General features: G+C 36.1%; 1 pseudogene; it reads right to left on the bottom strand.

Annotated features, from left to right (window-relative positions):
- Positions 1-3,861: 3,861 nt before the first annotated feature.
- On the bottom strand, positions 3,862-3,955 carry LOC122096714 (annotated as a pseudogene).
- Positions 3,956-13,227: the final 9,272 nt, after the last annotated feature.

Here is a 13,227-nt window from a genome sequence, read left to right as displayed (position 1 = left end):
TGTGAATAATGTGAATAACAATGAACTACAGATATAATTACGAGTTACCCAGAGAGAAATAATCACATGATTGGTGGATCAGATGATATTTCAACTATGATTTCTTTAGAAAACTGCATACTACTTTCTACAAGGAGAATATTAACCTGTATTTTGATCAAGAGTGTAGAAAATTTCCTTTTCTTCACACTCTCACCAACATTATTACCTTTTATTCAAAAAGTAATAAAGGGCAAGTTTTTACTATCTTCACTACCCCAGACTCGCTTAAGACTGAAATCCAACCTCCTAAATGCTTGGAATTACATACCTTTACCACCACACCTGGTTCCTTTGATTTTTTTTTAATAAGAGTTCTAATAGTTATGAAGTAGTATCATAGTAATTTTGAATTACATTTCTCTAATGATTTCTGCTCACAAAGCATTAAGCCAGCACAGAAGTTGTATTAAACACAACTGTGTAAACCCACTGGTGATATAGAGGGCTTTATGGAAAACATGTCTATTTGAACTTTTGTCCATTTTTAATCAAGTGTCTTGTTAATCTCATCTTTAATCTCTCTATACAAAAATAATTAATTCAAGGTAGTAAAAAGGAAAAAATTAAGCAACTTCTAACATTTTTCAATTTTCAATAACATGATATTGCTTAAATCATTTTCTGTTTATGCTTGAGACTATATAACAATTTAGTTAGACCTTTTACATAGCTATATGTATTTTATTTATTTTACATTTATTGCTCTTTCCAAAGTTTGCGTGTCTAATTTTTTTTTCTTTCAGTCTTAAGTAGTTCAGATTTCAAACTGAAGAATAAATGGAAGTAAGCAAACAAAAAATACAGTTCCTCTCATCTGATTATACCTCTACAAGAATGAGAAAGAGTTCAGCATTCTAAGGACCCTTAATTCTTAAGATAACATTTGCTATAATGCCAATGTTATTACCATTTTAGTGCTGGGAAAAATTGTAATTAAAGGCAGTAAGTGCATGGCCCAAGACACACAGTGAGGAAGGAAATGAATCAAATTTTCCAAAAGTCTTTCAGCAATACACAACAAGTAGATAAATTCACTCCATTCTCTGATACTCTCAATTCAATATTCATATTGTCCAAGAAATAATAGCATAGCAATTATTGCCCATGGTGATTGTTTTCTGTGACATTTTTCTTCAACACAGACTGTGTTGGTGACATTGGATTATCATGCACAGAGCTGAGCTTATAAATTATGGTCCAAAAAGAGGCAAATTTCTTCTGTCCCATAGTTCCAGTATCATTTTTAAAAGTACTAAATCTGTTAAATATCATCACTTACTGTATTTTAAGAATTCAAGAATGAAAAAAATCACATATAATCAACCCAAAATGCTTTAAAACTAGGAGATGATAAAACAGGCCTCTGTGAAGTAAATTTTCTTCTACTTTTAAAATTGTTCTGAAAGACTTGTGCTGGTTTGTCACACCTGTAATCCTAACTACTCGGGATACCTACTAAGGAGCCTGAGATCTGTGGATAACATTTGGAAGCCAATCAGGGCAAAATAAATTTATGAGATTATTTTTCCAAAAATTTAAAGAACTAACAAAGGGCCAGGAATGGAGATGTAGCTCATATAGTAGCTCACCAATCTAGAGAGAAAGACATAGCGAGACCACAAAGCCCTAATTTCAAACTCTGAGCATGCCAACACGCAGGAATGCACACACATTCACTTTTCCAAATATCTTCATTTCAGTGTTTTGCATTAATTTCTCTGTTAACGATATTATATGGGTAAAATAGGCAAAATAAACTTCCATCTCAAAACATTTTTATACATTTTTGTTGTAAAAATACTGTACAGAGGGGTTATAGTTACATGAGCAAAGTAACAAGTACATTTCCTATCAAGCATTGTTACCTCCTCCTTTGTTTTTCCCCCACCATTCCTTCCCTTCCACCTCCACAAGTACACTCCTCACACCCGCAAGCCCCACCCAATGTCCCCAGCCTAAATTGTAAAGTTCGTTCTTCAAAATAATGTCTTGTGCATCTATTGTTATACAATGGGTCAAAATGTATACCTATTTAAGTATGTTGTTTTTTCCCTTTCCTTCCCCAAATTAGAGAAGTGTATATACAAGATGCAGGTGCACCAAATCAAATAAAGTGAAAATAGGGGTTATATTGTTGGGGAGGAATGTATAAAAAACAAAAAAAAAATCACGTCGTACATTATAAATATGTGAGAAACAACAGCAAGAAAGAAAAAACCACTTGCGGCTCTATCTTGAGGGTCATATAGCTTAACATCTACTTATCTAGTCATATACACATAGCTTTTCAACTTTTCTGCTTATCCCAGACATATACTTGTTATTGCAAATAAGGGATACCATGGGACCTATGTTTCTTTGGACTTGGCTTACATTAGTTAATATAATTTTTTTCCAAGTCTTTCCATTTCCTAAAAATTGGGCGATGTCATTCTTTCTGATGGAGGCATAGAATTAATATATATACACATATATATGTATATATATGGTATATGTGTGTGTGTGTGTGTACACACATATACACAGAGAACATTTTAGTTTTTTGTTTTTTAGAGCAACTTAGTTTTCCATATTCATCATTTTTTCAAATGTTTTTCTTGTGATAAAGTGGTTACATAATTTCCCAAATTTCACAATATTGTGGGATAGTGATGCTTAGTTAAAGTCACAAACATATTCTAACTTTGATGGAGCAAATTGTCTATCATGGTCTACAACACTTATGAGTTCTATGAGCTTTGCAATAGAGTTATTTCTTCCATATGTATACTTTTTTTGTTTGGAAATATGTATATTTCTTTTGTTTTGCATAGCGTCTGCTGTTCCCTCTTTCCCACTTGTTCCCTCCCTCCCTTCAGTGACATTGAGTTGCTTAGTTCATTTTGGTCAATGTCCAGTGCAGCTGATGGATCCCACTGTTGTATGTTTTTCCCTGATCCCTCTAGTTCTGTGTCGTCCTCCTGGTTTCCCTTCAGTGTGCACATATTATCAGCAGAATGGGGTTATTTAGTAGTGATTCAATCAGATGAGTGGAAGTCCTTGGTTTCTTAAGTGTTGTTAATTTTGTTGTATCACCTTACATTTTGGATTTAACATCCACTTACCATGGAGACCATGTGGTTTGTCTCTTGCTTTTGTCTTACCTCGCTCAACATGATTTCCTGTAGCTTGATTGATTTCCCTGCTAATGCCATTATTTTGTCCTTTCTAATGGCTGGAAAATATTCTGTTGTGTATAGTTACAACAGTTTTTGGATCCATTCATCTCTGGTGGGACATATGGGTTGTTTTCCTATCCTGGCTATTGTGAACAGTGCTACAATAAACATGGAGGTGCATGTGTCCTTGAATATTGGTACCTGTTGTTCAGGATAGATGCCTAGAAGTGGTATGAGTAGGCCATAAGGAAGGTCAATAATTAGCTTTCTGAGGACTCACCAGACTGCTTTCCAAAGTGATTGTGTAAGTGTACATTCACACACACACACACACACACACACACACACACACACACACAGAGAGAGAACGTTTTCTTGATCCATTCTTCTACTGAGGGGTATCGGGGTTGGTTCCCTATCTTAGCTATGGCAAATAATGCTACAATAAACATTGTTGTGGTGGTAGTTTTAGTATGGACTTGTTTGTGATCATTTGGGTGAATGCCCAAAAGTGGGATTGCTGTGTAATAGGAGAGCTCTATGTGGAGTCTTTTGAGGAACCTCCAAACCGCTTTCCAAAGTGAATGAACAAGTTTACACTCCCACCAAGAATGCAGTAGGCTTCCCTTCTGGCCACATCCCTTCCAGCATCTGTTGGTGTAAACATATGGAACTATTCATCCTTGTGCATGAATCCTAATGCTAATCTTCTCTGTATGTTCCAATTTTAGTGTATGTGCAGCCAAATTGAGCACAGAATATTTTTTTATATATAAAGTGTAATTGATTTTCTTAAACGAGACAATTCAACAACAAGTAAGTTCAAAAGAATTGTGAAATTTTGCAACCATGTATTTCTTACATAAGCACACATTTAAGAATAAAGTCAAGATTGACATGCCAAAAACAAAATAATTTCAGATATTTGTTGTTCATGAGATGTGTAGGAGGAGGAATTGAATTATTCTACACAAGGCACCTGTCATAATGATCATTGCAGCAAATGTTAAGCTTTGTTAAAAGTTTTAATGTTTTAAATATCTTTCATTTTGGGATTTGCTTATATGGCAAAATTAAGACTGTTTGGCAGGTCATAAAATTTTTCGATAAAGTATATAGTATTTCTGGTAGCATGTACTAGTATGTATGTACATTTCAGAGTTTATAGAAACTTTACTAATGAGAAGTTGCAAAGACTGTGTAAAGAAGTAGAGTGAAGAGTTAAGATTTTAAGTACACAGTTTCTCTTAAATCTTTAGGGCTCCCTTACGTTATATGTTAGTGATGAACAAATAATGATATAAGCCACATACAAATGATGAGATGAACTATAAATAGTAACCTTAGTGGGTAAATTTAAAGGCTACTCATAGCTTTATCCAGTTTTAAATGTACAGGCATATGAGAAAATAGTAAAATCTACTATATACTCTTCAAATAATCAGAGCCTTGGTAATTGTTTTGTTTTTATTTTAGTAATCATTAATATATAATTATTGTTTTCTTTATTTATAGCATTTTTTCCTTGTTGTAATATAATACAACTTTTTGTGAGTCGTGATTAAGAGGTACTTTGAGAATATTATTGGGATGGCCACACCATTTTTCATAGGTCCATGTAAATTTAGAAAGAGCAAAACTAAAAACAAAATATTGATTAAAAATTATATCAAGTAGAGTCTGAATCAGGAGTGTTGATAAATATCCATACCTAAAATCTTATCCCTAGTCTGAAGTAGTGGTATTACAGAGTTGAGGCCACAAAATTAAGAAACTGTGCTTTGTTTTGCTTTGTTTTTTGCTTCGGTTTTCTTGGTTGTGGGGCTTGAACTCTGGGTCTTGGGTACTGTCCCTCAGCTCTTCAGCTCAAGGCTAGCGTTATCACTTGATCCACAGCACCACTTTCATCTTTTTCTGCTTATGTCGTGCTGAGGAATGAAATCCAGGACCTCATGCATGCAAGGCAAGCACTCTACCACTGAGTCACCTTTCCAGCTCCTGAGAAACTGTGATTTAAAAATCATCTGAACAATATTTGCTTTCTGCTTTTGGTTATATAATGAAATATGTGAACACATTTTTATATTTTTGTGAACTGTCATACTTCTAAATTTATACTAACTGCAGAAAATTAATCCTTTTCAAAGTCAAGAAATATTTCTGAGAGTTTGCTTCTGTGAAGAATGTTTTTGCATTTATAATTTCTTCTGAGCCATTTTTATTTATTATCAAAATCACTTTATTTTTTATGTTGATAAGTTATCATAAATCAAATACCTTCAAAAGTACATGTAGTGTCTCAAGATAGCAGTATGAATATTCTCATACACCTCTTGTTTATCTGTTATGCACGTTAATATTATGATATTTTTCTCTCTTTCACTCTCTCTCATTTCTGCTCTTTCTCTTTCATGCTCCATATCTGCTACTTAGAATTTCTGATGGTCTACTATTTTCCTTCAGGATCCACTGGTTTTGTGGGAACATGATAGGGACCATCAGTTACCCTTGCATTCTTTAAGAGTTATAACAGTGACGTGAAATTATTCTTTGCCATTCTAAATGGCAAAACAACACATCTAGGAATTCCTTTTCACTTTTAGTACTATTATAAATTTTATCTCATATGAATAATTGGGACTGATAATATACTTTTAGCTTGGGACCTAAAAGTTCTTTTTCTTTTACAAACAACCTTTTTCTTTTATTATCAGTAAGTAACAAAAACAAAGCTATCCTATGGGAAAGTGGCTGAAGTTGTTCACAGGGACGAAAAACAAGTTAATGGGGGAAGTGAGTACAAAGGATACCCTTCATATAGCACAGATCCTTAGAGCAGTTTATCATGTACATTTTGTGATAAGGACAACGTGCTGGGAACTCTAGATTAAATCACTGAACACCTGATATATATATGCACATATATTTATATATGTATGTTTATTTATATATGCATATATGTGTATATCGGCCCATATATGTACACATGAATGTCACTGTACACACAAATACACACATACGTACACACATGTACACATGCACAAATGGAAAAAGACACATAGATATAGCCAACACAAGTTTCACTAGTTGTTGAATATGCCTTAGACAGAATGCTTGGAAAAAAATGTGTTGAAGATGTATTCGTCTCTAAGAGTTCTTTTACCACTCCTCTTATCTCTTCCAACTGGTAGGTTTAGAGAGATTCGACTTGAAAAGTGCAGTACAAGTGATAGCAAGTCACTCGGAAATCTCAATAAGTAGTGGTCATATGGTGTCTCCCTGCTCCCCATGGAATGCTTGCTCTTGTAGACACTCTCAACATCCAAAGTAGTAGGACAATATCCTTGTTAAGAATAAAGTTATAAGGCTTTAAATGGCATCCTTCCTTGGGCTCTTTTCCAACAGCGAGCATCAATTCCTAAGCAGATGAGTGACTCCCCAGAAGACTGGAGCACAGGTCAAAATTTAACCAACCCATATGAAAAGTCTAAAGTGAGCAGTTCTGACTGAGGTCATACAGATGTCCTGGCCACGAATATGAGAAAAAAAGAAAGTTTTTTATGTGTAGAACACAATTATACCAACTGACAAAAGATGATGTGCATTTCATTTATTTGCTTTTGGACTTGGAAAGTGTTTTTAAGTGTGTCTACACAAGTAGAATCAGCATGAAACAAGCCAGCATTTCTTCATTTAAGATGCAAGGAAAGTATACAGGTTGACCCATTGTAACAATGAGATTTGCAAGATACTATTGGGGGGGGTAGATGGAGGTGTTTGGGATGTGTGAAGGTAAGGAATAGTAGGAGAAAACAAAGGAGGTGGTAACAATACTCAATAAGAAATGTACGCATTACCTTACTTATGTAACTATAACCTTTCTGTACAGTACTGAGCTTCTTCAGTAAAAGTGCTGGCAAAATTGGTTAATCACTCATAGAAAACTAAAACTATATCCTTGTATATCATCCTGTACTGAATCAACTCCAAATGTATCAAAGACCTCAGAGTCAAAGCAGACACCCTCAAAACATTACAGGATGGAGTAGGACATACCCAAGGTCTCCTGTGCAGAGGATGAAATTTTCTTAATAGAGACCCAGAAGCACAATAAATCAAAGAAAGTTTGGACAAATGGTATTGTATGAAATTGCAGAGCTTCTGCATGGCAAAGGACATAGCTAGCAAGATCAATAGAAAGTCCATTGATTGGGAGAAGATCTTCACTAGCCATACAATAGAGAAGGATCTCATATCTAAAATATACTTGGAACTCAAAACATTAAATCCCCCAATAACAAATCCTCAAAGAAACAACTGCCCAATAAATAAGTGGGCTAAAGACTTCAAGGCAATCTTCTTTGAAAAGAAAAGAAGGAAGGCCAATAGACACATGAAGAAATGCTCAACCTCCCAAGCCATAAAAGAAAAGCAAATCAAAACAACTTTGAGATACCACCTTACCCCATTTATAATGGGTAAATCAAGAACTCTAATAACAACAACATATCCTTCAGGGGATGTGGCCAGAAGGGAACCTTACTGCATTGTTGGTGGGAATGTAACTTGTTCAACTACTTTGGCGTAGTATGGAGGTTCCTCAAAAGATTCCACCTAGAACTTCCCTATGACCCAGCAATCTACCTTTTGGGCATTTACCCAAATGATCACAAACAAGACCATAATAGCATTACCAGAACAACTATATTTATTGCAGCATTATTTAACATAGCTAAGATATGGAATCAACACAGATGCCCCTCAGTAGATGGATGGATAGAGAAAATGTGGCATTTAACCAAGTCCTAATCTTAGATAGGGAAATGGTTTGGATAGAATGATAGGACAGAGATTACAAAAAAACGAACAAGAAAAAATGGAAAAACCAAAATTTAAATTTAAGTAGTGAAACACTTAAAAATTATGTAAGTTTAAACAAATGATATTGAGAAAAGAAAAGGATAAGATGAGACGAAGGGATGGATTGAAAGGAGAAATGAAAACTAAAAAAAATTCTTAAAATTAGTTACTTGAAAATTATATACATATGAAGTGATAATACTGCTATTAAAGAATTTAAGCCTAAGAGGTTGTGAATTGAGTAATAATTTTCTGGATTAAATGTGTACAAAATGGGGTATAAGGTCTAATAATCGATGACGGGTATATATCTGGGAATGAGCCGAACAGCAATTTAGTCACGCAAAAAAAGAAAGAAAGAGAAAAAAAATGAAAAGAATACTTAAAAAGGACCAAAAGTTCAGAAGAGATAAAAAAGCACACACACACACACACACACACACACACACACACACACGTATACACTTAAAATAAAAATTATGGGAGGAAAATAAGATTAATAGAAAACAATTTTAACAATTAAAAAAATTTTTAAAAGTTAACATAAGAGTTCTTTGATTGCAACAATGAAATGTACAATACATTATGTCGAAAAACGAACTTAACAATTTTGGTGGGGGGTGGGGGAAGGATGGGGTGGGGGGAGGGGGAAGTATGGGAAGGGATGGGAAGGGGAAACAACAAGGAAGCAACAATGCTTGATAAGAAATATACTCTATATCTTGCCCATGTAATTGTAACTCCTCTGTACTGTATTCTCACAATAAAAAACTAAACTAAATTTTAAAAAAAGTTCTTTGATATTTTGGGGGGGGGGTGTATTGGGGCAATGGGATGATTGTGTATCTCCCGTGTCCATAACCAGTCTCTTGGTGGAGTCTCTGGTCTGCTTGTGGTGTTTGGTTTTCCAGTGGCTTGATTGTTTTTTTAAGTCAGTGTTTGAGCAGGCAGAAAAATGCTTTGCATAACCCATTGTTTTGTGATCCTTCTCCCAGGCTAGTTCAGTGGGAGGTAGATTTGCTTTGAGTATCCCAAAAGAGGGAGATGGGAATTTCCTCTAGTTTGAAGATGCTGTGCTGAGACTAGGTTATGGGTAGAGTTGAGGCCTTTCAGCAATCAGTAGCTTTTCCTTGCTGGGCTAGCTCCTGAGACTCTCAGAGAGCCCAGCTTGGAGCCATTCTCAGGGTTTATGTTTACTGAGTTTCAATTGTTTGTCTAGGCTGCTGTAGGGAGGGGCAGCCTCTGGCTCTGTTTACCCTGTGGTGAAAGTCACTCCTCTGGGGGCAGATTTTTCTTTGTCTGGGCTGGTTGACTTTCCCCTGGGTAAAGCTGAGCCTGGCAGGTCAGGGCAGATTCCTGTGACCTGCTAAATGGCTCTTCTGTTTGCTTCCAAGGCCTGAGTTGGAGCTAATTGCTCAACTGGGCCTTTGTTAGTATCAAAGATGGAGATCTCCAGTGGTAGGGAACAAGCAGCCTTCCCTCCTCTGCTCCCTGAGAAGAAATGAGGAGATCTGGGTTCTACTCATGCTAGAGTCTTGTTCCTGGACAGTTTCTGGTCTGTGATCTGCAAGATGAATATATCTGCTCCTTGTCAGCTCTTGCTTCTGTTGCGTAGGATCCACGTGTTCGCCACATCTGGAGCCTTTGTCCCAGATTCTCTGTGTAGTTATGGCTGCTATGAGTGTCTCTGCTACCAACCCTGCTACTGCAGCCATGGCTAGCTGCATGTGTTCAGATCTGTTTCTTTGCTTGGATTTTCCCTCTCTGTCCAAACTCTCTCTATTGAGATGACACACTTGGTGTGACTCTGTAGCCTAAGACTGTTCACTGGAATACTAAAATGCTTTCTATAGGAGAGCTTGTTTAGCCTTCAGCTTCTCTTCTTCCATCTTCCTCTGAATCTCATGATTTTTTTATGAGTGTTATTTTTCTTAGGAAAAATTGTCATTGGTGTTTATATTTTGTGTTGGCATACAATGAGCCTACTCTAGCCTTAATTTAATAAAATAAATCTCTCTGGCTTGGCAATGGTGGCTCATGCTTGTAATACTAGCTACTCAGGAGGCTGATATATGAGGATCTCAGTTCAAAGACAGCCCAGGCAGGAAAGGCTGTGAGACTTTTATCTCCAATAAGCCACTAGAAAACCAGAAGTGGCGCTGTGGCTCAAGCGGTAGAGCGATCACCGTGAGCTGAAGAGTGTAGGACCAGTGCCGAGGCCGAGTTCAAGCCCCAAGATTGACCAAAGAAACAAAATAAAACAACAACAAGAAAACAAAATCTCTCTGATGGTATGACAGCATAAATTTTGTGGGTAATGGTTAAGACCAAGTTGCCATTCTAAAAAAAACATATATATCACCCCCAAAAAGAGGCACAATAGGAAATATATAGCAGGAAACTTATAAATTTTAATGGACTAACAGTCTGTCAGTTTGTTTTAACTTTTTTATCAAAAATGAAAGTAATACTTGATAATATTATATTAAGACATTTAAATTTTTTTTTTTGGATTTGTGGATTATTTATTTTTTACTTTAGATGATAACCCAGTAATACTTATTCATTTTCTTCTTTTAAAATTTTGTTTATTTTATTTTATTGCATTTTATTTTTTGTGAACATATTGTACAGAGGGGTTACAATTACACGGGTAGGATAATGCGTACATTTCTTATCAAGCATTGCAGCCTCCTCCTTTGTTTACCCTTCACATCCCTTCCCAGCCACCCCCCCAACCCCACAGAATCCACCTGCAACCCCCCCCCCGCACACCCCGCCCTCCCCACACCAAAGTTGTAAAGCTCGTTTTCAACATGACAACTTGTACTTCTCATTGTTGCAACAGGTCCACCTGTATCCTTAAACAACTGGTTTTTCCCCATCTCCTCCACAAGTTATACTGACAACAAATATAGTGAAAGCAGGGGTTATATTGTGGGGGAGGGACATACAAAGCAACAAAGAAATAATCTTATAAATGCATTAGAAAAAATGCATGAAAGAAAAAAACATTAAAATACATATCTAAGGGTTGATTTTCCTAACATCACATTATCTGACCTTTTCCGCTTGACTCATACATATACTAGATATTGCAAATAAAGGAAACCATGGATCCTCTGTTTCTTTGGGCCTGGCTTACTTCATTTAATATAATTTTTTCCAAGTTTTCCCATTTCCTAACATATGGGGCAATGCCATTCTTTCTGATGGAGGCATAGAATTCCGTTGTGTGTATATACCACATATTCTTGATCCATTCATCTACTGAGGGGCATCTGGGTTGGTTCCATATCTTAGCTATGGTAAATAATGCTGCAATAAACATAGTTGTGCTGTTAGCTTTAGTGTGGTCTTGTTTGTAAACATTTGGGTAAATGCCCAAAAGTGGGATTGTTGAGTCATAGTGGAGTTCTATGTGAAGTCTTCTCAGGAACCTCCATACTGCTTTCCAAAGTGGTTAAACAAGTTTACATTCCCATCAACAATGAAGAAAGGATCCCTTCTGTCCACATCCCCTCCAGCATCTGCTGTTGTTAGGGTTCTTAATTTTTGCCATTCTAACTGTAGTGAGGTGGTATCTCAATGTTGTTTTGCTTTGCATTTCTTTTATGGCTAGGGATGTTGAGCATTTCTTCAAGTGTCTATTGGCCATCCTTCTTTCTTCTTCAGAGAAATTTCTCTTTAAGTCTTTATCACACTTATTTATTGGGCAGTTGTTTCTTTGAGGATTTGTTACTGGGGAATTTAATTTTTCGAGTTCCAAGTACATTTTAGATATGAGACCCTTGTCAGTTGTATGGCTAGTGAAGATCTTCTCCCAATCCATGGGCTTTCTATTGATCTTGCTAGCTATGTTCTTGGCCATGCAGAAGCTCTGCAACTTCATGCAATCCCATTTGTCCAACCTTTCTTTGATTTGTTGTGTTTCCGGGTCTCTATTCAGAAAATTTCGGCCTGAGCCAAGGAGACCTAGGGTTTCTCCTATTCCATCCTGTTGTGTTTTCAGTGTGTCTGCTTTGACTTCGAGGACTTTGAGCCATTTGGAGTTGATTCTGGTGCAGGGTGATATATAAGGATCTAGCTTTAGTTTTCTACAAGTAGTTAACCAATTTTGCCAGCACCATTTACTACAGAGGCTGTCTTTCTTCCATTCTATTGTTTTAGCTCCCTTATCAAAGATTAGATGGCTATAGGTTTGTAGGTTTCTTTCTGGGTTTTCAATTCTATTCCATTGGTCCTGAGTTCTGTTCTTATGCCAATACCAAGCTGTTTTGGTTACTATGGCTTTATATTAGAGTTTGAAATTTGGTATTGATATTCCTCCAGCAGTGTTCTTTCCGTTGAGGAGCGTTTTTGCTATTCGGGGTCTTTTATTGTTCCATATGAATTTTTGGATTGCCTCTTCTAGTTTCTTGAAGAATAAGGTTGGAATTTTGATAGGTATCGCGTTGAATTTGTAGACAGCCTTGGCAAGTATTGCCATTTTCATGATGTTAATCTTTCCAATCCAGGAGCGTGGGAGGTTTTGCCATTTTTTAAGTTCTGTGTTGATTTCCTTTTTCAAGATTTTAAAGTTTTCATCATAGAGGTCCTTCACTTCTTTGGTTAAGTTAATTCCTAGGTATTTTATTTTTTTGTGGGGCTATTACAAATGGGGTTGCTTTCCTAATTTCAGCCACACTTTCCTCATTGTTGGCCTACAGAAAACCCATTGGTTTTGGGGGATTAATTTTATACCCTGCTACTTTGCCAAAGTTTTGAATTAGCTTGAAAAATTTGGGAGTGGAGTTATGGGATTCTTTAAATACAAGATCATGTCATTTGCAAAGAGTGAGAGTTTTATTTCTTCTTTCCCTATTTGGATCCCCTTTATGTCTGCATCTTGTCTTATTGCTGTAGCTAGGCATTCTAATACTAGATTGAAGAGAAGTGGTGAGAGTGGATATCCTTGTCTTGTTCCTGAGTTAAGAGGAAATGGCTTTAGTTTTTCACCATTAAGTATAATGCTGGCTGTAGGTTTGTCATATACAAGGCTTTTAAATTTCTTTGACCTTGATATTTAAGATTTACTTTAAAAAGAAATTCAACAGGTGACAGTGTTTTCTCCTTACTTTTCCAAAGAAATGTTTATTTCATCATTATAGTGTATAGCACAATATAA

The sequence above is a fragment of the Dipodomys spectabilis genome, unplaced genomic scaffold, assembly GCF_019054845.1.
Source record: "Dipodomys spectabilis isolate Male_0828 unplaced genomic scaffold, ASM1905484v1 ptg000386l, whole genome shotgun sequence".
Taxonomy (NCBI): Eukaryota; Metazoa; Chordata; class Mammalia; order Rodentia; family Heteromyidae; genus Dipodomys; species Dipodomys spectabilis.
This window is presented reverse-complemented; position numbering and strand designations above follow the sequence as displayed.